This window comes from Phyllostomus discolor, chromosome 8, assembly GCF_004126475.2.
Source record: "Phyllostomus discolor isolate MPI-MPIP mPhyDis1 chromosome 8, mPhyDis1.pri.v3, whole genome shotgun sequence".
NCBI lineage: Eukaryota > Metazoa > Chordata > Mammalia > Chiroptera > Phyllostomidae > Phyllostomus > Phyllostomus discolor.
The window spans coordinates 29191309-29217020 of NC_040910.2; the positions used below are offsets into that span (position 1 = coordinate 29191309).

General features: G+C 42.3%; 1 protein-coding gene across 4 annotated transcripts in view; it reads left to right on the forward strand.

Moving 5' to 3' along the window:
- The window catches only part of PALLD (palladin, cytoskeletal associated protein), a 339611-nt gene that overhangs the window by 247904 nt on the left and 65995 nt on the right, over positions 1–25712 (forward strand). Inside the window, exon 1 of one of the 4 annotated variants that reach the window (XM_036031988.1) lies at positions 10280–10439. The exons of the other annotated variants lie outside the window; for them this stretch is intronic. The gene's annotated coding sequence lies outside the window, so the exon portion shown is untranslated. Of the gene's footprint in view, positions 1–10279; positions 10440–25712 lie in introns of those variants that run through there. 4 annotated transcript variants of the gene reach the window in all.

The window sequence follows — 25712 nt, forward strand, 5'->3', positions numbered from 1 at the left end:
GGACTCTAATGAGACTATTCTTACGTACGTATTGTATGGGTCTCAGTTAAAACTGTTGAGTAATGGACATCTCTGTTTTCGTGGATTATGGGTTCTGCTACATCAGCAGAAAAAAGATCCAGCAGGTCAGATGCTCTGCTTGTCCGCTGCCTCCCGGTCCCAAACAGGGCAGACACAAGGCTGCACCCACAGTAATAATCAGCTCTAACTCACTGGGCGGGGCGGGGGGGGGGGGGGGCTGGGCTGGGGTGGGGGTGCGGGCAGGGCCCTGGTGGGCGGCCTCTCTGCCTCTGCTCTGGCTTTCTCCAGCCTCAGTTGTCTGGTATTGAGTCGAATATCCAAATAAAGAAAGAATCTGAGGGACGACCTCCCTTCATGTCATCCCCTTCCCCAAACCAGTGGAAAGTGGACCAAATAGAAGCTATTGTGCCTATGAGCCAAATAGTGCTGAAGGGGGAGCTAGAAACGAACACCCTAAAGCAGACTCTTGGCCAGACCACGTCTAGTGAATTGAGTTGATTGTGTGTTCGTTTGTACCTTAAAGTAATAGGATTCTAAGTTTTTTTTGGACATGTATCCCCTTTAGTAAAAGACTGTGTATATACTATTATATATATATTATATATAATATACACGCATGTATGTATATGAGTGTGATATATACACATATATATGTAAAATCAGACATATTGTATATTATTCCATGTACTATAAAATTTACATAAAGATAGAAAATTTTAAAGATTAAGATAAAAGGAGGTTTTAATGTTTTTTTCTCTCACTTTTCAATGGATTATCATTGACACCCCACACCCATTTGAAGAGTTGTTACTGAAGTCCCACACCCCAGTCAGGGTGGGTGACCTTCCACCTGATCCCACAATCAGGCTGAAGAGATCATGCCATTCAACTCCTCCACTGAACAGATGAGGAAACCATGAAACTAGGGAACTTTTGCCTAAAGACCTCATTTCCAAGAAAACCTGGGACCTGATGAGATGTTTTATATATTTAAAGTCTAGTGTACTGGAACTAAGAGAGTGTGTCTTCAGTGTTCTCACCTCACATACACATATGCACGGGGTAACTATGTGGGCTTATGGGTATGTTAATTTGCTTGACTGTGGTAATAATTACACAGGTATGTTTATATCAAAGCACATTGTACACCTTAAGTATATACAATTTTTATATGCCAGCCATACTTTTTAAAAAGCTGGAAAAGTCAATATGAAATATGTATGTGACAGCAATGAACCAAGCTTAGGAATTGTTTTACCAAATAGAGGTGTTTTTTGTTTGGGGGTTTGTTTTTGGTGGGGGGTGTGTTGTAGCAAATGTGCTCTCTTCTTCCCATGAACAAGATGAAACTGAAAAAGAACTCTAGGAATTTAAAAGGGGAAAAATAGTGTTTTGCAGATGTGATTGAAGGACACCAGGGCCAGTAAATGCTCAGGGAAGGGCAGCGTGGAGATGAGAGTGGGTGACCAGGGTTCAGGGAGGGACCCGGGGCTGCACTCTCAACTGGATTCGCACGCTCCCACATTGCAGCCTTCAGCCAGGCGCTAACTCACTCTTCAGACACAAAGAAGCCCAACTTCTGAATGCTACAGGGGTTTCTGTTAAGCCTTATAAGGGTAACCAAATGAATTAACTATTGTGCTCCACCTCCATTTCAGTAATTCACTCTCCGTGGGCAGTTTTATTTCCCCAGATGTGCAGTGTGTTCACAAGGCAGCTATGAGTAACTAACTCATAAAAGAAGTGTCCAAATGAATGAACAACTGCAAAGCACCTGTTGTTAACAGCTGATTTTGTCTCCTCACTTAGATTACAAAGAGCCTGAGAATAGGAGGCGGGGTTTCCTTCTTTTAAAACTTGTGACACCTACAGACTTAGGTTCACACAGAAAACAACCAGATGGGAAAACCTGTCTTCATAGCCAATGAAAGGAAAGAAGGGCTCAGACAAACATCAGCTCCCTGAGACTAGGGCTGTGGTATGATTGTCATGGGCCCTAGGTGCTTTGTCTTTGTGGGTCCTTTTCTTCATTAAAAAAAAATGGCATTAGTATGAAGAGGAATAAAACCCAAACTGAATTCATTATTATATAATCATCCTTATAATGTTCATTTACATTCATTTTGTTTCCTTCTGAGCATAAAAATATTTAAAATCTGAAGTTTCTGTGGGCTGCCAAAAGTGTTGTAGGTGCTAGTTCTGTTCCCGCTGTGACTGGTGGGCGGCCCTGACTGAGGTGACGGGCAAGGACACTTCCTAAACTGCACCTGGCCTCCCGTCTTTTTACCCTCCTTGTAGTACTGAGCATTGCAAGTACCTTTAACTTCTTTTTTTCTGTTTCTTGATACTTCTCTCCAAGCAACAAGTGGCTCAAGGATCCCTTTCTCCCGAAGTCATACCGCCCTAGAAAAGCCAGTACACGCCCCCAGCCAGCGAGCCCTGTGGGTTTGAGAACTCTGCTTTCTAAAACTTACTATTTCAACTTTGTTCAGAAATTGCATTTTAAAAACTGGCCTTCTGTAGGGCTGCTCTTGGGAGTTCCCTTGGCCATTGCGTGATGACCGTGAGGCAGGCAACTGAACCCAAAACAAATTCCTCGGTGATGCCGAAAGACTGTGCCTTTGTTCTCGAAAGTGGAGTCAACTGAAGAGGACAGTTTTTGTCAGACCAGTTCACCCATTCCTGGGACACCAGGCTTTGTTAAGTGTCATACAGTGGGCAAACAAACAAGGGAACAATGACACCGAAGTATGTCAAGCTTAGCTTGTGCCACCCACAAAGGATGGAACAAGGATGTTACCACCTACAAGCTAATGAACTGAAGGCAGCAATGGGCTGAAGCATGTATAGGCCTGTGGCAAATAAATCAACATGCAATGGGGCTTTTTTAAAAAAATTAAGATAATGATTAGCAAAGGGCTTGGATTTAAAGAGGCAGAGCGCTCAATTTAGTCTTTATTTATGATTGCTATCATTTTTCTTCTGTTGAAAACTTTATTTTCTGAGTCTTTTTTGTCAACTTTGCTCAAAAATTACATTTTTAAAACCAGCACTCCCTCTAATTTCCCTCAGCATAGTCTTCTCTCTTTGAACTCTACTCATGTGCCGCAATTTATTGCATATTATAAAGGACATGGTCATTTGAAAACATTTAAGTAGGCCACTAGTTTCTTTTAATATAACAGACTGAACCAAAGTTTAATTTGAAGAGATTCTTGATTTCCCATAAAGTGATCAAATTACCTCAAAATTAGTTAACTCTTTCTAACATAACTAAAAGCAAACAGAAAACTATGATACACTGATACATGAATGATCTCAATTCTTTGGAACAACAGGAATATTTTTTTACATCTAATGGGTTCTTAGGTAAACATCCTGATTTTTTTTGTCTGAAATCTAGTACTTCATTGTGTCAGTGGCAACACAGTATATTCACTTAATGGGCCCATAATGGGCAGTATCAATATTATGTTGATTGTTTTAACTGTCAATTGTGTATACTATATATCACATAATTTTTTTCTTTAACTACTGTTACCAAAAATTTCATCATGTGGGGCTTAAGATCTACATCCAGGGAATTTTCCAATATATAATTCATTCATTAAATTTCTGTTTTTTAAAAAAATTTAATTAGAATATATGACTTCCCCTTTCTCTCTCTCTCTTCTCATTCCCTGTCCATACCAGAGTCCAGATTTGCATATTTTATTGTGGCAAAGACATACACTGTCAAATATTTTCAACAGTCCTCTCAGGAGTTGGATATCTTTGCTAGAAAACCTTTCATTGCAGTACCCCAGCCAGTCTCCGTGTACTTCCCAAATGAGAAAAAACTAAGTACTTCAGATAACAAAATCTTATTCGTTTGAACCAGGGCATTCATGTGTTAATTCAAGCGAATGGATGCTCAAGTGTAGGATGTGATGGATTTGGCCGAGGGATGGTTTCAGGGTTAGAGAACATAGGCCTGCTTCCCTGCTTCCTGCCCATGTGGTTGCCTGTCTGCATCCTGTTGGAGTCCATGGTTTCCTCCGCATTGAAATCATCATTCCGAGAAAGGCCCCCAACACCTACAGCAGCTCTATTACCGAGGTAGTTTTGCTTCCTATGTTTCTGAGAGCACCTGTAAAATGAGAGCTGGCCTGTGTGTTTTTGAAGCATCTAAATGTGTCTGTATGAAGTGCAACACTGATTCCTTGTTACGGTATCACCGCAGGTAACAGTATTAAGAGAATCAACTGAGTTATGTGTCATCCCACCCGTAACTTCATAAATTGCCATTAGGATTAATATATATGTAAGGATGTGCAATCCTAAATGGATTATGTCATATTAGTCCATGGTGAGTCACTATATTTATAAGACACAGCTTAAGGTTTTTCTTAGGCAGGTTAAAGTTAAACTCACAAGTCAGCTCACAGCAGTATTTCACCATTTACTCAAGAGGGTCACATAAAAAGGCAAATTCCTACTTGTAACTATGCCTTTCCAGTAATCCATGTGGAATCTGTGGATGATTCCATCAAAGCCAGCATAACTCATTTGATTTGGAAAAGAGTACTTAATAATGAGTCAGATTCTTTTGTGGGTAAAGCAGGGCATGTTTAGAAGCTGCCTTAACTATTTCAGGTCAAGCATTTTTGTGCACACTAAAACCTTGTAATAATAAACTACTGATTTACTAATGGAGTTCTTAGTATCCTGAGATTAATGGATTTCCACAAATCCGTACTTTTAAAATTAAATGTATTAGAGTGACATTGGTTAATAAGATGACATAGTTTTCCAGTGTACATTTCTATGATACATGATCTGTATGTTGCACTGCATGCCCACCACCCAAAGTCAAATCTTCTTCTGTCACCAGGTATTTGACCCCCTTTACCCTTTACTACCCCCACCCCCTGAATTCTCTCTGGTGACCACCCTGATGTTGTCTGCATCTATGAGTTTTATTTGTTTTTCTTTGTTCATTTGTTGCTTTCAGTTTTATATCCCACATATGAGTGAAATCATATGGTTCTTAACTTTTTCTATGTGTTATTTTGCTTAGCATGATACTCTTGACATCCATTCATGTTGTTACAAATGGCAGTATTTCATCTTTTCTTATGGCTGAGTAGTAGTCCATTGTATATATAATTTTTACTCTATATCCATCATCCCTGGAGTTTTGGCTCTGGAGTTAACAATGTATGTTACTGCTGCTCCATGTAGCTGCTGTGTGTCCTTGGGCAAGTTACCTAATCTCTCTGTGCTCATTGTCTTCCTCTATGAAGAGGGCATGATGGTAACAGCCATACCCGCCATGGCTTGTAGAGTGAAATAAATGGGAGAATTCATGTCAAGTGATTGGTAGAATGTCAACACAGATAAAGTTCAGATAATTATTTTTTACTCTGTCCCTAACTAAATACTGTGTTTTGTTAAAACGCACATGCAAAAAAGTTCCGGAGATACTATAACTTTATGAATGGACACATTAAAAGGGGAAGAAAGCTTACCCTTACCTGCTACATCCCAAACAGGGTGCTGAGTGCCGCACAGGCAGCCTCTCTATCTTCTCATCAGCAGGCCAAGGTAAACACCTCATCCTCCACTTCACAGATGGGACAGCAGAAGCCCTGTGAGTTTCAGGGTCATGAGAAACAGCCTTCTGTCGACCCCGTCCATCTGGCTCCAAAGCCCAGGCCCTTTTCAGGACCCCCTTCCTTTAGACTCTCTCTTCGGGCCCCTGCTAGCTCCGATTCTCTGATTCCTCTGGAGTTGTTTTAGAGGTTCGGGGTTTCCTCTGCTCTCACAAACTCAGTCTGTTCTTTTGTTCACAATTTCTTGGTTTTTCTTTACATTTCATGACCACAGACCTTTGGGTTGTCCTGTTCCCCCTACATAGCATTTTTTGTTTCCTCTGGATTCTTAGTCACATTTGCACAAATATAAACAGTTCTGTTTTCTTTTTCCCTTATCCTTTCTTCCTTCTCTTAATAAAAAGTTACATACAACGAGCCAGAAAGTTACCTTGGCTAATGGAATACATTAATTTATGTTTATGTTGAAAGTATGAATTGCCCTTGGAGGTTTACCCTGTCTCTCTGCCCCTAATAATCAGTGTTCATAATCAAACAATGCACACGGCTTGGCCTCTAGAAGACCCACATTTTTACTTTTAAAGATGCCTCACTTTGGCTGTTGCTATTGAAATAAACATTCCATGTAAAATGCTGCAATTAATTACAAAGAGTCAAATTCAAAGTGCTCATTAAAAACATGAATAAAAGCTGATCTTAAACATTCTATTCTCAGAAACATTTTTCCCAAAATAATATTAATTAGATCAAATATCAGGTAGAATCTGTAGTTACTGTTTTTCTAGTCTTGTTCTTGTTTGCTGAATGTGGTGAGATGCCCTTGCAAATGTAGTATGGGGGCCATTTAAGCAAGACTCTGTGCCTTTTAAAGATACAGCAAGAGGTAAACCAACAGGTTTTTTAAAATTAATATCAAAGCACCAGAAATGAATGGAAACAGACTCTTTTTCTGAATTGATATCAGAACATGTATTATATGTGCCATAGATCACTCTGAGAAAATACATAGCAACAGCCTCCTGATAGAGAGTATGCCAATCCAGAAGCCAAGAATCTTCTAAGAAAATCACAAATTTTGATAATTTTCATTAAAATATTATTTTAAGCAAAGCACCTTCTCCTGCTATGTATAAATAAAAGGAGTGGAAATACAAATGTTGGCTTTAGTTTATATGTTAGGAAAGCATGGTTGAGCAACGCATACGTGTGGTGGTGGCTTTTCTAATGGACACTTGGCAAGTAGACATTTATCTGACTTGCTAAAACATTATTACCCATGGTTTGAGATAGGTGCTTTGTAGCATCTGCCAAGAATTATGTGGCTGTATATCTGTTTCTCTGTCTGTTCAGTGAATACCATATTTTTTCAGTTGTCTTTTGTCGTTTTAGTTTTAAATATCTGTTTCACATTTTTCATTTGTGAGAGAATATGAGAAGGAGAATAAAGGAATGATTTTAAGGATTGCCTTCACCCATTATACACTGTACCATGAACAACTAGAAAACTGAGCAAATTACTTCATCTCAAATCGGTTCACAGACCTATCGGTAATAGGTCTGTGAGCCAAAGCGTGTCATGGAGAAGCTAGCGGTGGGAGTTCTAAAACAGACACTCCGCCACACTTCCAGTGAGGCCAGGGAGAGTCCCGTGAGTGGAGCCCCTGGCACACTTGCTCACCACTGCTTTCATCTCACCTGAAAACCTCAGAACTCTCCAGTTTCAGCTCAGGAAGAAGGAAGAAAGAACCATCTAAAGAGAAGGTTCTTGATCAGAATCTGCAATGTGCACAAGAGGACAGAGTGTTCTTCTTCCTGCTTGGCAGAAGACCCTATCAATGCTTCTACTGATAAGAATTTTCACAATTCTGGGACTGGCCAAAGCAATAGCTAAGATGTACCCATGCCTCCCACATTTCATGCGTGCATCTTTAAGAGGTGAAAGCATTATAATATTTCATGTTTTGTGCCAGTTCCTTAAGACCTCCTGGACTTGAGCTCTGAAAAATGAAAACTGGTGCACATGAATGCATCTGTATGAGCTGTTGTAGTAGGAATAAGGCAGAGATGGCAGATCTAATGGGACATCCTCCTTTTGCTGCCACTTGAGTGTAAAGGAACTGGATAGGTTTTCTGGCAGTTAATCAGCTCTCCCAGTCTGTTCCATCCTAGACACACTCCCATGGTTTGTAAATGCTTGAAGTGGTAGTAACTCATGCTTACCTATTTTATTCTTTCTGTGCTTATGTTCAGAATGGACTTCTAAATCATAAAATCACAAAATTTAAGAACTATAACTTTAAATCTATTAAATTAATTCCATTGTGGAAATAAGAAAACCCCAGAGTTCCATAGTTAATGGCATAGACTGATAAGTCCTAACTCATTTTATTTTATTAAAATTAGTTTTTATTTAAGTATACTTGGTATACAGTCTCATGTTGATTATATTAATTTCAGGTCTTCAGTGTAGTAATTCAACATTTTTATACCTTAAAGTGTGATCACCCCACTAATTCCAGTCACCTTGTAAACTTATCACAATATTGTGACTATATTCTCATTCCCCTTTGCACCCATTCCCCACCCCCTCTTTTCTGGTACCCATTCCTTTAGTCTCCTTCTATGAGTGTGTTTTTATTTTGTTTTCTCTTAGATTCCATATATAAATGAAATCACATGGTATTTGTCTTTCTCTGCCTGACTCATTTCACTTAGCATAATACCCTCTGGATCCACCTGTGTTGTAGCAAGTGGCAAGATTACATTCATTTTTACTGCTGTGTAATATTCCATTTTGTGTATATGTGTATATTCTGTCTTCTTCATTCATCTGTTGATGGATACTTTGCTTCCATAGCTTGATAATTGTAAATAATGCTGCAGTAAACATAGGGGTGCATATCTTTTCAAATTAGTGTTCTTATTTCTTTTGGATAACTACCCAGAAATAGAATTGCTGGGCCATATTGTATATCTATTTTTAGGACTCTTTCTTCAATATCAGACTGCAGTCCGTAAGGAAACCCTGTGATGAACCAAGCGATGCTTTTCAATGGCCCTAGTGGTCATTTAACGTAGAACTGAACCAACTAAAAATTCAAAATTGGCAAAGTTAAACACTGAAGTACTGAGGGTTTTTTGTTCACCTATCATCATCTCAAAAATTGAAAGGATGAAAATGCCTTGTGTTATGCATGGCTACTATATATTATAGGTAAAATACATATATATATACATTGCAGAATCATGTAAATGATGATCTAACCTATGTTTAAAACATGTGTTCAAATACATATGCACAAGTCTGGAAGAATAGACTGTTAGTGTTAACAGTGTTTATCTCTGAGGGTAGAATTTCAGAGATGCATCCACACTGGAGTTATTGCTTGAACATTTCACAGACATAATTTAGGCTAAAAATTGAATAAAGGTATTTCAGAAGGATAGGGTTAGGCTATGAACCTAGAAACCCTACTGTCTGATATTAATGATGAAGGTAGGGGTAAAATTACTAGGCCATCTAAACACAGTGCACTACTATTCAAATCTAGTTGACATTGATTGGTATTTACTTGGTGACCATTGTGCAGAAGGGCCTAACACAGTAATAGGTGTTCAGTATGTTAGATATTAGCATCCATCCATCCATTCATGCATTCATTTGGTTGATAGTTTATTGTGTGTGAAAGAGATTCGGTCCCATTGGCCAAGGAGCACACAGCGCGGTGGGACAGGGAGGACAGCAGTGACTGTGTTTTAGTGTGCTGACCCAACTACCGGAGGATGCTGCATGGAGCAAGGGGTCCTTCACCCAGTGTGTGAAAGGAGGTTTCTGGTCTGGACGTAGGGTGCAGCCCACGTAATTCACAAGTTTTACATAGGAAACTAGTTTTGGAATCCATGAGTCAATTTCTTCCTTTAAAACACTTCTGTAGACATCCCCATTGTAGTAAGTGCACACAAGTGACTCAGATCCTCTAGTAGTTTATGACAGAAGAACGCAGGACAAGGACAGTGTTCCTAAGAAGTTGCTAAATCAGAATGCTACACTTCTTACTCTAAAGGTCCTGAATTTAGTTACTCATTGAGACACAGATCAGAGTAAACTATTTCATGGAAATCTAGAAGTTATCCTTTCATTCTGCAGGATACCTGCACGTCCTCAGCGCCCAGGTTAAAGGTGAGCCACCGAGGGAGCTGGACCTTCCCACTCCACCCTACCCTGCCCCTGCAACCCCACCTTGCCCCGCCCCGCCCCACCCTTCCCCTCCCCTCCTCTCCTGCCCTTATCATTCCTTCAGGACTCCTCTTCCACAGTGAGCATTCATTCCTTTGCCCTCCATGCTGCCCTGGAGTCAGATTTATTGGACACTACGTTTTAGTCTATAGAGGAAAAAACACAATCACGACTCATCCTAACACGCAGCCAACATTTCTGTTGGTCTAGAAAAAAAAGTTAAAAGTTAAATGCTTTCCCGTTATCAATTTTTGCAAGTTCCGGGAAAGCCCCATTCATCACTTAGCTGCCCAGGAAGGGGTTTGAGACCAGAAGGAGGGAGGGGCTTGATTAGGAGGAGGGCGCGGGGAAGCTGGCGCTAAACTGGGGGCTGTTTCCCCAGGCCGAGCCCCGCCCCCTTTGCTCCCGCGGGCCTCCCGGGCCGGGAGGGAGACTCTTATTTTGAAGGACCACAAGGCAGACGGAGACTCACTGAGTCACAGCGGTATATAGCCCGGTACCTGCCTGGTGTCTCAGCGCGCTGAGGCTGCACCAGACAGGACGGGGACTGGAGAGCCACCAGGCGGGGCGCAGCCCTGAGACCAGAGGTAGGCACTGGATTCGGCCCCTTGCCTGGTAGAAAAGGATGAATTAAAGGGATTGAAGGGTGCAGGGTGGCGGAGAGCTGGGGGTGGGAGGGCTTTAGAAGAAAAAGTGGGTGTGGGGAGGGTGAAGTCAGAAAAACTTGTAAATGCGGAGTTCCCACCACTGCCGTTGGTTTTCTCGCAAAGTTCCCTCCCTCCTCTTGCTTGATCTGCGCAGGGATCTTTGAAAACTGAGCTTTTGGTGGGAATTTTGCATCATAAAAGAGCTGGGACTGGGGATGCTTTGCTGGCTTGAGTGATCCCTCCTGCTTCTCTAACTTTTCTGAGCCCATTCCTCCCTTAATCGGGCCCCTCTCTAGGAGGGGTCAGATCTGGCGTGGGAGGGCAGAGAAAGCTAGGCTGGCAGAGATTGGGGGAGGGGGGATGATCTCATTCCCTTTCAGCTGGTGGGAGAAGGAGGGATCCGTCCATCCCTAGCCAAGCCTGGGCGCTGCACCCTCACCCTGCTCCAACCCCATCCTCCTTTCTCTAGAAGGAGGACCCCCCCCCCGTTATTCTGAGTATTTGCCCGTAGCTGGGGGGACTCTTCCCTTACCTGTAAGCGGTGGCCACCGCACAGTAGTTGTGCTTTGCCCGCTTGCTGGTCCTCTAGACCCTGAGCTCCGCCTCTACCTCTTTCGTGGCTCTGGCTTTGTTAGCAGCTACTCAGATCCATCCGGCCACGACGTGGCTACAGCCAACTGAAGGGGTTTTGTGCATAGTCAGGCTGGCCCTCTCTAGGATGCTTTGTGTTCCCAAACCTGGAGCGCAGGGTTTAGTGGCGGGAGGAGAGGGTCTGGCCCCTGGAAGTAGCGGCCCCACCTGGAAACTGGGGACTTCTCCTGTTTGCCTTCTTTAACATTTGGGGGCGCGTATCTTTCCGGAATGGTGAGTGAGTGGTCCAGGACTCCAGAATGGAGAGTTTGGCCCGGAGTGAGGTTGAGACTTTTGCACAGGCCGGGAATAAAGTGGGGAAGGAGAGGCGGGTAGTGGGTCACCTCGCGCGCAGGCATCTTCCCACCTTACTGAGCCGGGTCTTCCTTTTGCAGCCGGCTTGGGCTAGCCCAGTGTAGGTGAATCACTAGGACCGCTCTGCACCCGTCAGACCCAGCCCAGAGGTCTTTAGACGTTCTACCCTAGCTGGATCTACATTTTGATTCGCAGTCACATAGAACAAGCATGAGAAAGGCAGAAGTGGAGAGGCCCAAGCTTCTGAGGCAGGAAACAGTGTGTTCCCTGGTAACCAGCTTTCGAAAAAGCTGCCCTTGCCACCAGTCCTACCCCATCCCGATCCTTCAGGCAGAGCTGTGTGCTTACCAGCTCCGGAAACTGCAAAGTTTTGCCTTTGGTTTGTGTGATGAAGGCCTCTGTAAAAACTGCCTCAATAGCTGCCATTAAGGAAAAGTTGTCCAGCTGATTGTCCAGGGACTTTGGTTTGGTTACTTCAACCACAGTGGAATATTATTTTTCTCAAGACCTGGCAAACTGACTTAGTGATAAGAGGTTTGAGGAAATTTGTCTTCCTAATCTGTTTATATTGTGCCTTAGAGGGACTGTAAGAGTTATACCCTAAGAGAGGAAGTTAAGTGGTTAGTACATCCTTGACTAATGTATAATGAATAGGCAAGAGCTACATAATCAATAGATTTTTCACTAATTCCTAAGCTTTATTTTTTACTCACTCCATTTGTTGTACATAAATAAGATCTATTTAATATTCTACTTTTTTGTCTTTACAAGAAGCATGGCAATGGGTTGCCCAGTGCCCACCTCACATCCCTCGGTAGGAAACTAGCCATGTATAGTGAATAATAAAATGTGCCAACATCCTAACCATCTCTTTGGCTGTGTGAAAGCTTGATGCTCTGCATGAAGAGCATAGGTAGTTGGTTGAAAATAATGTGGCTTTATTGTTCGTGACTGTTGACATCCATGAATCATAGAATTCTGACAGCTGGTATGACACAGTAGCTCACCTGGTTTAAGTGGTGCAATAACTGAATGCTCAGTCTGTTCCAGGTGAAGATGTTGCCTTTGTAAACACTGGACAGCTGTCCTAGTTGGAGTAGCCCTGGTACGCATCAGTGTATCCTGTGGGCTCTGGTTTCTGGTTGACTTCTCAAGCTTTTTAAGATAGAATAAAAAGCAAATGATACTTACCATGTTGCACTGTGGTTGGTGTTTAAAACTTTATTTTCCCTGGTGAATCTTATATTCTACTATGTTTGAAACAGTTATATATTACTGAATTATAATGCATTTCCTGGAAATTATCAAGGAGTTTACACTGCTCGAGGCGCTAAAGTCATTATTTTAAGAGGAAGCTATTCATTTGTTCAAACAATTATTAATTGTGGAAACAATTGTTGATTTCCACCCCCCTGCATTCCAGATTACTTTCACAATTATTGAGAACTGTAGAAATACATGTTAGACATTGTCTTTCCTTTTGTGTATAATTTCCACATAAACAATTTCATATCAAAATGTATTATACTCTTTCAGCATTTACTTCAGAAGATCCAGATAATCATCAGGTAGTCCAAGTTCCCTATACTTCTAAAATTACCTCTTATTTAACATCTTACAAAATAATTCTTCTTCAGGTAAATGGGAAGAGGGGGTAGATGCTAAATAGACACTTTAAGAAATAAGGATATGTTAAAAAATAAAAATCAAGGCTATGTTATAAGAGTCCTAAACTCTTCTTTGACATTTTTCCCACTATACTTATTAGCTCATTCTAATAATATTGAGATACAGAGCAAGAAATGGAACTCTACCAGATTTTAAAGAAAGGTGTAGGGAAAGTAAGAATTTTCTCCAGGGTGATCGAGAGATAAAACTGAGACACTAGGATCTGCCTGATTCTGTGTCCCAAGTTTTTTGCTTCAGAAATCTCTCGAGTTTACACTAATACAAGGGATTTTTTTTTTCAGGACTTCTCTGTATCAGATTTTGTCAAAGGATAAAGAATTAGAGATGGTAGCAGAGAGAGGTTTCAGCCATGGAGATGTGAGTTGGAAGCAGTGGCCCATTCTGGTAGGAAAGGCATGGAGGTGGCGAGGCAGGAGGACCACCCTCTGGGAGCAGTGGTATGTGCTGCTTTCTGCCCAGCCCCACCCACCATTAGAGGCACAGATTTCTTCCTGAGCAGTAAATGTTAGCCGTCTTATTGGCTGTGTGCCATAGGGTTAACTGTGATTTCTAACACAAGCTGTTCCTCATACGTGAGCCTCTCTTAACTGTGTTAATGCCTGCAAAGAAATAAATACACTGAAGACATGGGGTGGACAGTTAACGTCAGTTCTGACTCTCCCACTGGACGCGTGTCGGCCCAGCCTTCAAAGCCCCGGCACTACGGTAAGCTGAGGGTGATTTCCAGTTTGGCACGGACTTGTGGAAGGCAGAAAGGCTTATTTGATGGAAAAGGTTTCCTCCTGAGAGAGAAGCTGCCATTTGCAAAGGTGTGTCAGCCAGAAGAAATGAGCAAATGACTGTTTTCAGGTTTCTATGGGCAAAACTTTGCAATGTTTTTTTTTCCATATAGAAGTGTTAAAAATAGATTCATAGGAAGAGATACAAAATCAAAAAACAAGTAATAATAGATGTTGAAGTTTAACCAATAGGAGGGCAGAGAAGAACTAACCTTTGTGGAGTCGCTGTCACCTACCAGGCTCTGCCTGGGTGCGCCAAGGTCTTTTACTGCCTTGCGTTCTCACAACGTGCTCTGAGGTACCCCCACTATGTTTCTGGTGTCACAGAACTGGGACCAGGAACCCCATTCACAGAGAAATGAAGCACCACTGGACCGCCATCCATGAGAATCTGAAGCTTGACCCCACTTTGCAAGATGTTAGTGATGCCTTTGAGAAATTGTCCAACTTGCTGAGAAGTAGCAGCCCTCAGCTTTCAGAGGGGGTGGATTCTGGATGTGGATTTGTAAATTGGTGGCTGGGAACTCTGAACACACTTTCTCATTGAAACTCTGGCACACTTCATGGTTAGGTTCCCAGCACAGCCCAGAAATTGTAGCCGAAATATTCTGTTGTATTAATAGTACCTTAGAATTGAGCCACTATATACATAATGTTTTTTGTGTGTGTGTGTGGGAAAATGCACTCACAGCTCTAACTTGATTTTTTTATTAATGGTTTTTAATCCCAGCAACAATGGCAAAAAGGGCCCCACCTTCTCTTTTTCCATTGAAACCCTGAAGGGAAAATAAAGGTACACAGAGATACATTTCCTTTCACACTGCCCTTAAGCTAACAGAGACCCCACCCTGGGCACTGCAGAGCTGTGGGGAGGGGACCCCAGCTGTAGCTGGCTTCATAGCAACCCAGGGGAAAGAAAAGAGAGGGAAAAGGCCTCGGGAAATGGGACAGAAGTTTGGCCCAGTTGCCAGCCAGCTTTTAGATGGCTAGTCAATGTGAGCTGCCAGTTACTTGACATTATTTCCTTACTAAGCATAGTTTTTGCTACAGAACCTAGACCTACACTTTAGCACTATTTAGTTATATGTTCACTCATTTTCAAAGTCAGGGTTAGGTTTTAGATGGTATCTTTAATCATAGAAGGAAAGCAAATTTACAAGCTTTTATTTTTCCTTTTGATGGCAGTCCATGAAATTCCCAAACAAGTACCTATTTGGGAGTTGGATAGACTTGAGGTGAACTTGGATACTAATGCGTAATTACTATCTTCTGAATAACCACATGATAAATACCACTTGTTAAACACTTACATTATATTGGAAAGTGTACTGAAGTGTTTAGCACACTTTGTCAGTTACCCCTCCCCACAATCCCACGTAGTAAGTGCTGTCAATGCCCCCCTCACCACCCCCCCTCCGTCTTAAAAAGGAAGAAAGTGAGATTCCGAGAGGGTCAGTAATTTGCCCAGAGCCACACAGACCTGAAGCGGCCAGGCCGGGGCCTCACTAACACAGTCAGTGTTGTTGAGCAAGTCCGGTGCCCTGGATACTGGCTGAGACTCCAGGAATGAAGTAGTGACCTAAATGAACAAGTATGCGAAAATCCTGGCCTCATGGAGTCTATATTCCAGTGGTAGGAAACAGACTGTAAACAAAGTGATCTAAACCTCAGGGGCTTCAGATGGAATTCTGTGCTATGGGGGAAAATAAAGCTGGGGAGGGGGATTAGGAATGCCAGGTTAGAGGTGAGGGCGGCAATTCAGTGAGGTAGAAACTCAGGATGAAGTGTGGCTATGAGTCTCCAAGTACTTCACTATTGTTTCTCGTGGCAAGCCATTCTTTTTTGAAAAACTAAGTACTTGCATATGTGGCGTCTTCATTAGTCGCCGTCAACACTCCTGCAAGGGACTGGGGAGCTATCTAGGGACCACAGATAAAGGGCTTGGTCCTGTCTATCCGGAGGTCAGGAAAGACAGGGACATCCCAGAGATGGCTGGTGCCTGGACTTTGCCAAGAGCACAGAGGCCTTTCCTCTGAAATCCTGGAAAGGCGGTGGTGTCTGGGAGTGGGTGGAAGGGGCAGTGGGAGCTCCTGGAAGTTCTCTACTGCTTGCCTCCACTTTCTCAGTGAACTCAGAAGGGTGGTCATCAGCTGAGAGAGAGTGTTTGAGGGAAGTGTGAGGAGAGAGGTGTGAACCGTCCCCATGGGGGAGGAGAGGCCCGATGCAGCTGGTGGTGTGTGCACTCCGGGTCTGCCTAAGGCTGCATTCCGCTGCCATGTGTGCAGGGTACTGGCCCTCAGAATTCTGATCTCGTTCACTTCTTGAGAAAAGGGACTGTCTTTCTTTATTTGTCACTTATATGGAGCACAGCCCTTCATTTAGTACAAAGCTTTAGTCTAACTCATTTTCACCCAGGGCCACATTAGCCTCACAGTTGCCTTCAAAGGGCCGAATGTAATTTTAGGACTGTATAAATGTAACTGCTCCTTAGCTAGACGCAAGGAGCTCTACATTCAGCTCTTTGAAGGCAACCTCGAGGCTGATGTGGCCCCCCATGAAAATGAGTTTGACACCCCTGACTTAGTAGATGTATGATCAGTGTTTGTTGAGTGACTACTAAAATCAACTTCATACACATTCATCCAGAAATGTCATATAACACTTTCTAGACTAATCATCACATTAATCCCTCCCTACTCTGAAATGCTCTGACACTTGGAGTCCCTAAAACAGCATTTGAATACAAGTTTTTTTCTATTGAGTTAATCTCATCTCTCTGATATTAAGAGTGAACTTTAAACTATGAAACAACTCTCAATTATATGTTCTTATACATTTATCTCCGATGGCACCCTATATTGAACCTCACCCCTATCAGATCACGCCTTTGTGGCACAATAAGGATGTCTCCTGCTTCTCCTTTGTCACACCTGGTGGGTTAACTCACTGTAGGCCATCAGCTGGGAAACAGGAAAATCAGCTGGGGTAGTTAGAACGATGCAGGGAATAGATAGGAATGGTATCACCTAAGTGTCAAAGGAAGTAAATGAAGTTGGATTCCAGCAATGGTTAGAAGATAGAATTGACCACACTTGGCACCGAAGGTGTGTGAAGGGTGAGGGAGGGGGATGCGTCAGGCCTTACCCCCAGGGTCTCGCCGGCTGGGGGCAGATAGGGCTGCCAGTTAGAGAGTTCGGGGTAGGAGCTGGAGGAGCCCTGAAGGCAAGACCAGTTCGGTTGTGAATAGAGCAAGCGAAGGTGTCCCGGAGGCCTTTAGGAATCTAAGTCTGACATTCTGGGGGGAGATCAGTGATTTGGGAATTATCAACACCTGCGGTCATTAAAGCCTTGGGCGAAGAGGACTTTGCCCCCACAGGGAGCAGGAAGTGAGAGAATGTAATGCTCAGTATCTGAAGGTGGCCTGAAGTTCCCCTCATTTGACTGAGCTGTAGACTTGCAAACCCTGCCCAATGGCAGAGTACTGAAGGGAAGCATACCCCAGGAAACCACAAATGAACTCATTCAGAGCTGGAGCTGGAAAAATGTGTGGTTTTCCTTGGTAGAGACTCATTTTTTATGTGTCTTTATAACTATAAATGGCTATATTTATATGAAAAGTGACATGTGGCTTTTTAAAAAAGATCTATTTTAGGCACTTATTAAGAGATAAAACGTATCCAAATGTACTCCGTACTTTCCTTGCACATCACACCGTTGCGTTATGTAACTGAATGTTTGAGCACATGCTGTCCACACTAGCAACTATAAATCTGTCCAGGCAAGTGTCTGCGAGAGACCCAGGGACAGTAGATAAGGAGTTGGATCTCTCCTCTCCAAAGCCTTTATTTGTAAGGGAGAGAGTAGTACACAAGAATGTACAAATCTCTCCCAAAGGTAGAAGAATCATCCAGGGATGGGACGGCCTTTGTCCAAACCCAAGCATTCCTTGGCCCTTCTTCACACACAGTCAGCAGGAGATGTCAGTTTGCAAAAATACAAAATTATTCCATTTAATATCAGTTTGTCTTCTGCCTTTCCCAGAACTGTTCAACAGAGTGAGAGAGATGCTCAGTGAGGCCACCAGGTGTGTGAAGCTACCAGACTTTTTTCCCCATAGAGGTCAAATTCAGGCTACAAATAAATGACAGAATCTGAAAAGTTACCTGGAATTATTGTATATTTAGAGATTTAGGAAAGTCTAAATCTAGGCCCATCGCAAGCATATCAAAGTTGAGACATGTGAAATCCAGTGCTGTTTAGAAGGCCGAGTCTTACTCATTTAAATACATCCTAGTAGGGGAGATGGGCAAGGCAGGTGTCCTTACCTCTGCTACACAGATTTTGAAAACCCAGTGGAGAGTGGCTGTGACTTTCCAAAGGGGCGCTTGTCAGAGGACCTGGATCTCCTGACTCCAACTGTGCTTTTCTGTTCAGCACAGTAGCATCCTCTCTGAGATGCAGGGCACTATTACCACTTGCACATGTGCGCCAGCGGCACCTGCAGAATTTCCGAAAGCTTACGCACAGATGGCAAATCTGGCTGTCAAGTTGAGAACACTGGTCACAAGTTGAGAAGGAGAGTTTTTAAGGGTGAGTGCTAAATGTTTAAAATCCCAAAGACCAGTTTACTTGAGGAAGTAATTCCCACGGAAGAATGTGGTCGGGTGACGCAGGGAACTAACTACACAGTGGCCCTCTCTGCAGCTTGGCCACCTGCCCTGGGCGAGCAGCTCAGTGGCCGCACGGTGGTGCAGGGCCTCCGGCTGCTCTGTGTCTGCTCCATCCCTGTGTACGTACCTGCAGTGTCAGTAGCTCCCAGGCAGGCCCAGTGCGGCTTCTACAACGCTGCTTGGAGCTCAGTCTTGCTGTGTGTTTATCTCCTTCCTAACCCCGTCATTTTGATTTCATCTATTTATTAAGCCAAATACAAATCTGAAAATGAAAGAGAAGGATAATCAAATTGGACTCTTAAATGTTTGCTCAATGTTATTGTGGTTTTATAGTTGTTTGATTTTACTATAGTGTTCTTACATCTATAATTAGGATATATTTCAAAAATCACATTGATAGTGCATGATCTCATTGCCTATGTAGTAAAACAATTATTGATTTAAATAAACAAAATAATTATGTAGCATTCACAGAGTAATCCAGCCACATTTTTAATATTCAGTCATTTGAATAATTAGAAAGACCTGACAAAGGCTGAGTACCTTACAACAAAATCTGGTTGTGCCGTGGGCTCTGCTCTGAATCTTGGGTTTGGTTCTTTTGAAATACAAGGGCTTTTGGATTCTTTTCTGACTTCGACATAAGCAGCCCATCCTTTCATCGCTCTGCTTTAGGTCTGGTTTCAACTATAAGTAACCCTTCTACAACCTCCATTTTTTAAAAATCTATTTTATTGGCAATAGGCATTCAACTAAAATGATGAATTGGGAAAAGACTGATGGCATCTCAGCTCTTAGCAGTTGGATTAAAAGTCAAAGTGCCAGGAAACCACAGGGCCTGACGGAACCTATGGGTCATCTTCTGGCAAGGGTAACACACACCTGGTGTTTTCTTTGGCAACCCAGAAATCTGCATGTTGGTGCAGGTATCTTGAGCTAATGGTGTGGGTATCTTGAGTTTAGAAATGCATCAGTGATTTTTGGGCATGCTTTCTGCTGCCTTCTTTTATTTCCTCAACCAGCTGAAGAAATGGCTATCACCCCAAGTCTGTCTTCTGAGTGGCTGCTAGGGATAGCCCAGGCTCTCCGCAGACAGCTGTCTTCTTCCAGACATCCCATATTGCCCCTGGGTCTCTGTTGGCTTCTCACAAAATAGAGACTAGACGAAATGAGCTTCAATAACCTTCTCAGCTTTACCATCCCCATGCCATGTCGGAAGGCATGGCATTCCCATCTAATTACATCTACTTCTTTCCTCTGCATCTTCCTTGTACTCTCTCTTGGAATGTTTGGTTGAAACAGTTAAGAAGTTGAGGACCTTATGGGGTCTGATTCCCTAGTCCTATACAAGTAGAAAGATGCATCTCAGACATCTAGTTGAAGTTCCAAATTATAAGTCTGTGCATAATTGGTAAAACTATATTAGAAATAAGGCTTCACAAAAGTCCCAAGGGCCAGTTACTCCCCAAAATGATAGAGGTGGTTAAACAAACGTGTAGTTACACGTGTGTGTGCCAGGGAACCCAGCTCTCGCTTCTAAGCAGGACTGCCATGGCTTTGCCAGAAGGAGCTCTAAAGGCAGAAAGTTGCCATTAGTGGGCCGTGGCACATAACTAAAAGACTTCCCTGCAAACCTCTTGGTATTCTTTACGCTAACTTATAATTCAGAAGATAATACCTTTTGGACACACTGTAATTTGGGAAACATGGGATTAATTAATGAAGTAGTGTAATGCCTAAGCTAGGGTAACAGGAAAAAGTTTAGCTTGCAAAAAGTCACGGGTTCCACCTGGTCAGGAGTTGAGCTTCTCTGTTTAGCTCAAGTTAGAGAAAAGTTTACATAATTTGAAAAGAACATTCTCAGTTTACATTTGACTTTCAATGATCTCAGCTCTTAGACCTCGGGATAAACATATTTAATATAGTATTTATGTGCTGCAAGAGTTCTGTTGACATAATGCTGTGGTCATAGTTATAGCCCATTATTGCAGGTAATAATTATGCTATAATCAGAAAGTCTTCCCATTGTATAGTGGTTTTGAAGTGTACCTTAGTAAATGCTTTTGCAATTTTTATAGCCAAAGAGGTTCGTCACATGAATTTGAGGCCTTCCATATTAGGCTTTTGGAATCACATGAGATATTTCAGAAAAATGGAGACTAATTGAATTCAGAGGCTTCTGTGGGGTAGGCAGAATAAAGAATTCAGTCAAATGATGTCATCCAAGGGCAGCAAGCCCATACCCGAAAAACTGGCAGCAGCTCACCCATTCCAAGCCACCTGAGACATTTCCTGGGCTGGAAGCAATGTTACGGAAATTGGACTTACCGTACCTGCCAAATTTACCACACCTTGCCAAAATATAGGTACCTCTCATATTGCCTCAAGAATAATTACAGCTTTACTTTTTTTTCTTAATAAGAGCTTCCAATAAAGTAAAGAAGAAATCAGCAATGCTTGCATTTTAGCAGATTAGAGAAGGGCAACGTAGGTGTGCTTCCCCTGCCCTTTGAAAACGGGGCTCATAAGTGGCATTTATTGTGGATTATTATCCACAAGGAAAGCAATGTACTTGACTGTACAATCAAAGGGTTTTGACAAAGAGCTCTGTTTTGGTTTGGTTTGGTTTGGTTTGAGGCCACAGTTCCTCTAGCAATTACTAGATCACCTTTAAAAATTAAATCATGATTACCTCTATCTGGAAATAAAGTTGGCTCTTAATTGAACTTTCTTTATACCCAAGTCCAAATGGATGGCTTTATTCACTTATTCAGTGCTGTTAACCTTGAGTGTTTTTATATACATTCTATGTTCATTGTTCCAACAGTCCCATGAGGTCATTGTTTACCTTATAAAGACTTACATGCATGTCCATTTTACAGAAGGAAAACATGAGCCTGAGAAGTTCAAGCATTTCTCCAAGAGGCTGGGAGCCACGGAGCTCACTCTGAGCTCTTCTAAGTTCCTGTCTCCCTTCAAAACCTACGCCCTCAATGTTCAAGGCTCTGTCATTTCTGTGGTATTCTTTAATCCATGGAAATCTAATTTATCTAAGATTTATTAGGCTATATGAGGTGAAAAAAAGTTGTGCAACAGGAAATTGAACTATGATATCCCACAGCATATCTTCCCTGCCAACTTCCTCATAAACAGAGGATGAATTCCAAATATTAAAAAGTTACTGTTGGAGTATGACATATTTGCAAATCTTTCCATACGATTTGAAAAGCTAGCAAACAAAGCCAGTATCATTCATTTACTCTGAAAGCTTAGGCAGTGTGTTCCATGCTTAGTGTTTCCCTGAATGAGGTTGACCTCGTCCTCTGTGGGCTGGGGTAGGGGAGAGCCCCCGCAGCACAATGGACTGATCAGGCCTGCAGCCGAAGCAGACACAAAGTCCTCAAATCTGCTGGGGCGGGTGTGTGTGTGTGTGTGTGTGTGTGTGGGTGTGTGTGTAGAGGAAGCTTCAGGAGAGACCCAAGTTCTGACAGCAGTGAAGTTTAGAAGCTGGGTGGAGAAGGCAGTTCGCCTGCATGCCCAAAGGCCCAACAGTGGAGTGACTGTGTGTCCAGAGGATGATGGGCAGCTCACCTGACTAGGGAGGAGCCTGCATACAAGGAGTGAGGAGGGCGTGCTGAAGAGGGAGCTGAAGAGGGAGGTGAGGAGGGCGTGACCAGACGGTGAAAAGCCTTGCCTGCCACACCCTCAGAGCCATAGAAAACAAGCAATTAGCTTTTTCTGTGAAGAGATACATTCATAAATTGATCAGACTGTTTTGTATCTATCCTTATAAGAAGTCTTTTGATTTCTCTTCTTTTTCAACACAATCTCTGTGTGATTGATCTGTATGCCCGTGCCTTATCCATAGGTTCAATGTCTGTAGTGAGAAATCTTTCTAGATGCTTTTTTAAAGGCATCTTAGGGCCTATTTACCACTTCAGTTAACAACTTTGTTCTTTGTCATAACATCATCCAATTTTGATTACCCATCAGACAGGTTATTATGAGTTTAAAAGGCTCCAAACTCATAATATTTCTTTAAAAAACAAAGTTTTACTCATATGAAGAACTCGAATAGTCAACACTAAGAGAGCGTTGGTGGGAAGTACAGCCACAGTTTTAAACATTAATGTATGCTCCCAAAGGACTTGAGAGTAGCCCGTATTAAGCAGTCCTGCTGATCTTCATACCACTGACTTATTTAACAAGCTCCCTTCTTAACTGTTAGTGAAAAACTCTCAGAGGTATCACGAATTAGTGTGGTCTGAATGAACGGGGCTTTCTCTTCCTGTAATTTGAGAGCAAACGGTTGTTCCAGAATCATTGTTTTTGCTCCTCCTTCTTTTCCTCTCTTAGTGATCACTTTTGGTCATTTCACTACTAAATTATCTCCTATAAATGAATTCAACTACTAATCCTGTGACTTCAACTCCGAAAACACACCATGAACGAGGAATATCACAACTGATTGGTGGAAATGTCTCTAGTTAGACAATGCATCCTGACAGATTTGGCTGTCTCTTCTGGAAACAAAAGTTCTATAACCTACTGTCTTCCTTCTTGCCAACAAAATTCACTGTCCTGTCATGCACATGTAAATATTATCTTGTACATTTATTTAATTTACATCCACTGCACACTCTCCTATTTTCATTCTCAAACATAGGATCTAGAGTAGAAAATATGTTGGGAGGGCACTGTATGTCCATCACATATAGTCAAAGTGAAGGTTCAAGTTTGTGTGTCATTCATTTTCATGTTTGCTTTTATCACTTGGGTAACTGAGAGCTAAACTTGTCTGTTTGATATGTGTGATTTAAGCAGCTGCAGGAACCTGATGATTATCATGTATTTAGGCCTTAAGTAACACAAAAGACATCATACCAGTACCATCTGATCAACAGAGTTTCCTTTGTAGGATGAGTAAGAGGTGGAATTATTTTGCAACCGTCTTATATGAATTGTAAGCACCAGTTATGTGCGAGTGAGTAGGTGTGGTACATATGAGGTCACAGGGAACGATCCCTGTGGAATTTTGCAGCCTGCTGCTTATAGGTGGCTTGTTAAGAGTGCCTGTATGTCATGTTGGTAAAGCATAACAAAAAGAAGATGTGTTATAGTAATTAAGGTGACTGATGATCATTCAAACTCATATAAATTACAGTCTAACCAGAGTCAGACAGTGGTCCTTGAACTGCAAGGTTATGCCCGATACTTAAAGAGCATTCTGAAAAATAGTGCTTCTAAAAAAGCATGGTCCTCACATCCGCAGTGTCAGCCTCACCTGAGATTTTGTTAGAAATTAAAATGCTTGGGCCCGTCCCTTATTGGCGGAATCAGAAACTCTGACGGGGGACACAGCAGTCTGTGTTCTTTCAAGTTCTCTGGATAATATTAGGTCCGATCAAACTTTTGAGAACCGCTGCTGTCCAGGAACTTGTTGTCCCTTAAATAGTGAGAGTTGAAAGTAATGCTATGCCAATGCCAGGGCATCCGTTTCTTACCTACTTCTAGAAATAAGCAGCGTGGTTGACTCTTGCACAATGTGGGAGTTAGGGGTGCCGACCCCCCTGCACAGTCACAAATCCAGATGTTAACTTTTGAGTCCCTGAAAACTTAACTACTCTTAACCTACTATTGACTGGAAGCCTTAACAATAACATAAACAGCCAATTAACACATGTTTTGTACATTATATGTATTATGTATACTGTATTCTTACAATAAAGTAAGCTAGAGAAAGAAATGTTATTAAGAATAGCAAAAGGAAAATACCTTTACTATATTTATTAAAATCCTCATGTAAGTGGACCCACAGGGTTCAAGCTCATGTTACTCAAGGGTCATCTATACTGTCCTTGATGGCTAGCAACATTACCAAGAAAAAAATGTTAATTTGACAATGGAGACCAAAGCAAAACATAGTTTCAACTCTTGTTAATGAAGCGAAAGCTTGAAAGTACTGGGCCAGCGAAAAGGGTACTGGATTTTAGCGGTGACCCCATCTTCCACTCTGCTTTTAAAAGATTCTTAATCAAATGGAACTGAAAGTTCAGTTGGAAAAAGTTTGGAAGTAGACCATCTGTTCTTCCCTGCTCTTTCAGATAGTCCTAAGATCTTTTCTGAGGGCAGCTGGGCTCACATACCCTTTGACCCACCCATCTCTAGCGATTTTCCCACAGAAAACTCAAAACAGGTTGTGCAAAGGCTCTACATCGCCATGGTCCTGATGAGCACTTACAGAGAGCAGGCCCGCCGTTCAGAAAGAGTGGCGCACTGTCCCGTGGAGTCCCCAAGGCCTTGGAAAAGCACGGAGTAGAGCTGAACCAACATACAAGGCTGACCAGACATGTACTGGGGGGACTGAAAACAAACACAGGGGAAATGCATGTGCCGGATTGAACTTCTGTGAACAGAAACCTGGACTGTAAACATACGTGTGTTATATGTATTTGTATGTGCACGGTAAAGGTTCTAGAAAGGTAGCTCACCACTAAACCTTTAACGTGGTTTTCCTGGGCAGTGGGGATTATATGAAGACGGGTGGTTAATATGGGGCAGAGTTTTCACTTTATTATCTTAGCACTTTGACTGTCTCATACTTGAGTTTCCCCACAATGAATACGTATTCCTTTTAGGGGAAAAAAAAAGAGAGATTAGTATGAAACTAAGTCCCTGGAGTATTAGGGACAGCTAATTAGCAGCAGTGCTAACCGCCGTCCTCTGACCCTCTGTTGCCCAATCAGTGTTATTCAGGACGGTTTTCGCTCCAGATAACAGAGCTATTCAGAGATTTAGAGCTAGAATTTAACCTCATCTACTCATTTTGCTTGTGAGGAAATAGCCCAGAGGGGCTAAGGGACTGGAATCCAGCCCCTCCCATGGTGACAGAGAAAAAGCAAAGGGGAGGCCCGTCACCCCCTCCCCTGAACTAAAAGTGAATCAAGCTGAAAGGAGGTTTCATGCTTTCTGTCTAGGACCACTCCTGCCAAGGTGAGCCCATCACTGTTTTGTCTTAGGGCTTATCCTTGATGGGTTCTAAGACTGGTAATTACCCTGTAGATTTCTGTAATTTAGAGATAGAACGTACTAATCTTTGTGGTCTGGGACTGAAACCAGAATTGTTGAGC